The 3,966-nt window shown below is 42.0% G+C and overlaps 1 pseudogene; it reads left to right on the forward strand.

The window, feature by feature from the left end:
* Window positions 1-2,141: 2,141 nt before the first annotated feature.
* On the forward strand, window positions 2,142-2,570 carry LOC116889461 (annotated as a pseudogene).
* Window positions 2,571-3,966: the final 1,396 nt, after the last annotated feature.

Here is a 3,966-nt window from a genome sequence, read left to right on the forward strand (position 1 = left end):
GCAGAAAGAGAAAAGTATATGATCTCAAGAAGGTGGGACCAGCTTTATTGGCATACAGGGCAAGGGGCCATACTCTCACACCATGAGTGGTTGAAGCCGCCTTTGGAAGAAGATGGTTGTGACATATAGCTTACATTTCCTGCCGAAGCTCCTCCCTTCCAAAGTTGCCTTGTCTGTCTGCAAGGGATGCTGGGAATGTAGTCTTGTAGCAAGAAACTACCTTTCTACACTCTATGGGAACATGGAAATATTGGGGGCGGGTGTTATAGATCCTTTCTTAGCTGTTTCCAGTTGTGCATCATTGTTGAATGGGGTAGGTCTGGGTCCATTAAAAGGGGATCCCCTGGTCATTTAGCAGGAGGAGAATTTTAACTTGATTGACTGCAATGGATTGCAATTGTTGTCTTGCATTCTTGCAGAAACGTTTGAAACATCATCTTCAGAGGACTGCAAACAGATGTATGGTCACAGAATAAGACTGAGAAATTGCCTTGGAAGGTGGAGGGGGAGAAAGCATAAAAGGTGGGAAAGACAGAGTAAGCTGATGAGAGGAAGTGGGTATAGAGTTAAGTGGTGGTTGGACTAGGTACGAATGTCATGGACTCTGTGTTTAAATGTTTGGCCTACATTGAGTGTCACTGTTAGGAGATATGGCCTTGTTGGAGTAAGTGTGGCCTTGGAGAAAGTGTATCACTGGGGGGGGTGGCCTTTGAGGTCTCCTTTGCTCAAGCTATGCCTAGTGTGGCATGCAGTCTCCTTCTTGCTTGCTGGTGTATCAAGATGTAGAACTATCAAGTCCTTCAGCACTGTGTCTGCCTGAATGCTGCCACAATTCCCGCAATGATGATAACGAACTAAACCCCTGAGACTGTGAGCTAGTCCCAGTTAAATGTTTTACTTTATAAGACTTGCTGTAATCATGGTGTCTCTTCCCAGCAATGAAATCCTAAGACGAGTTGATTCAGAATGACAGTGACTAGTCCCACTGCCAGGAAAGCTGCACCAGAATAAGCTAGCAGAAAGGGCAGAACGCCACAAGGCATTGAAGGAGGGCAGCAGGAGAAAAGAGAGGACTAATACAAAGCATTTTATCTAACCTGGGATGAACGCGATGAGGATGCAGCCAGAGTTTCTGAAAGGTCCTTCTGAAGGTGGATCTGAGACAAATGGAGCTGCGGTAGGATGAGAACCATTCAACAAACTTACCTGGAACATTTTGCTTGGGCACAGGAGGAAGTAAAACATTTAAAAGATGGTAAAAAAAAAAGATATATTAGTATGAGGATTATGAGGAGGAAAGAAGGGATCAAGGGGAGGAGCCAGAGTGGGAGGAAAACCAAAATCCTGTACAGTGGAGGAGGCTTGTGGTTGAATTTCTTTTGGGTCTCTATCTAGGTCCCCCTGTCAAACCAGTTAGGATTTGTCACTGTGAAAACAGATCCAGCCCTAGCAGGAGTCAGATCTAGTCTTGGAGTAGGGTAGCAGCCCTAAGTCCAGTTGTTCCCAAAGGATGCTAAGCTGATCTAAGATTTCTTGTAAGTTGTTTTGAGAGCTGGTGAGACAGAATGCTTAACTAATGCCCAAAAGGCTTCGGTCAAGCTCTTTTAGTTCTGAATCTTGAACATAATGGTCTGACTAGCAAAGAGTCATCTGTTGGATGGCCCATGGTCTATTAATTTCCCTCTCAGCGGTCACCCAGACTGCTCTCAGGGGTTTGGAGCAGCAATCTCTGTGCAACTGCGTCAAGCTTCAAGGTGACAAGATGTTGACAAGGGCAGGAAGCAGCAGTCAGAGTGGCTTGAAAGATCCATTCAAGGAGCTATGATAAAATTTAACAGTTGGCTACGATCCAGAATGTAAGTCAGGAGATAATAACTGTACAACCTTTTGGGGAGCATTAAGAGACAAAGTTAATGAGAAAAAAGTTACATCAAAAAAAAACCCAGCCAAAATGGCTGCCCCAAGGATGCCCTCAGTGCACAGCCTTTGAGGAGGGAACAGGCAGCTGTGGGAGAGGGACACGGGGTGCCAGGAGTGCCCTCACCACTCCCGAGCCAGAGCCATTCAGGTCCTGGCTACAGTCATCTCTTGCCATAAATTTTAAATGATATTTGGAAAAGAACTGGCCAAAGATGAAAAAAATGATAAAGTTTTTCCTTGTAGTGAGCAAACAAGGGCAGACCCAACTGTCTAAGTAATGAGCATGTAGACATTAATAGACATGCGCTTCTGGAAACCAAGGTCAGCAAGAGCTGCCTGTCTCAATCCAGTGAACAATGCTCTTGCATTGAATACATGGATTTTAAGCTGATCTACCAGCAATTCCCAGCTCTCTTTGTTGTGGTTGGAGTTAATGACACTGAGAATGAGATGGCTATCTATGAATTCACCACCATTTTGTGGAAGTTTTAGATGAGTACCTCAGCAGAGTGAACTTGAGCTAATGTTTAATTTGATTGAAGTCCACATCATTTTGGATGAGATGGTGTTAAATGGCTCGGTTGTGGAAACTAACAGAGCAAAAATTCTTGCCCCTCTACTGATTTCTTGACAAGATGTCAGAAAGCTGAGGAAGACTAATGAGGTTTGAACGATGTGAAGATCAAGGAAGACATCAGAAATAACGGCCCTCTGAAAACTACCTATCTCACACAGTTCCCAAAGAGAAAACAATTCTTCTGCACAAACAAACTTTTTCTCTTAACATAGAGCCACAATATTACTTGCTATCTGTAGGCTTGCTTTTCCCTCTGCAGGAAGTGCAGGGTTGCAGCATGGCAGTTATCCATCAGCCAATAAGCTTTACTCTAAGGTTAAATATAAAGGTAAGGTAAGGTTAAATGCAATTGTATGCCTGGCTGGACCATGTACCAGAGTTATGTAGAAGGATAAGGTAACTGTAATTAGCTATTTATTTACATCAGACTCCTCCATGAGGACCAAGTAAGTGGGAATTTTGTAAAAGAAATCAGTTAAATTCAGCACCAAATTGACAGTTTAAAAGAGGACTGGAATCCTATTGAGTCATTTTTACAGGACTGTCTAGCAAAGTTCCTAAGCCGCCACTTAGAGATTCTGCAAAACTTTCCAAAGCTGTAACTTTGATGTCAGAGTATCTGACATCTCCTTTAATCAGGGAGCACAAGTTGTTAGAATGTAGTCCCTTGGATTAGCCTTTACTAAGAAAAGATGTCACTGCCGAGGTAAAGGGCATAACCAATTGAACTAACGCACGGTCCCATATCTGCTGGGGCTTAGGTACAAGGTTCCCCTGTTCATATCACCCCCATTTGCCTCTCTGTTGTTTGACATATTTAGGATACGGGTGCAGACTCTAAGATCCTCCAGTGGACAAGACAATCCATCCCTCTGTCATTTGAGACTTGAAAAGCAACTCATCTCTCCTGTATATAAGGAGATTTTTGTCTGGTTTGGCCTACACGGTTAGATCTGGTCAGTCCTACATAGTTGGAGGTAGAAGCCAGAGGCTGCTGGCAGGTCTTGTCTCCGTGTGCTTCTTTGCTCTGTAATGAGGCTAGTGTACAACTTACTCTGCTGGGTTTGTACTACTTGGAAACTACTTGGACCATTTTACTCAAGCATTTAATTTTCATAATCAGTATTTTAAAATATACCTGATTTTGAATATGATTTTACATTAAACGAACTTTAAATTTACTCTAAATTTGAGTTGTTTGTTTTGGGCTTAACTTTGACAACATATACAGAAGACTTTAAAATAGGAGATATAAATGCATCCATACCGTCAAGCTTGTCTCTGTAAATGAATTACTTATTTACTTAGAAAGACTAAAAACAGATCTGAGCACGTTCAAGAATCTGATCATTTAAAAGGTGACTGACCATTAATGTGTAAGTTTTAAATATCTAAAGAGTTTATAATAAGTTGGCTTACATACAGTTGTTTTCTTATAGTTCTTATAGTTCTTTTTTATTAATCAATTT

This window comes from Rattus rattus, chromosome 1 (assembly GCF_011064425.1).
Source record: "Rattus rattus isolate New Zealand chromosome 1, Rrattus_CSIRO_v1, whole genome shotgun sequence".
In the NCBI taxonomy this organism is placed as follows: domain Eukaryota; kingdom Metazoa; phylum Chordata; class Mammalia; order Rodentia; family Muridae; genus Rattus; species Rattus rattus.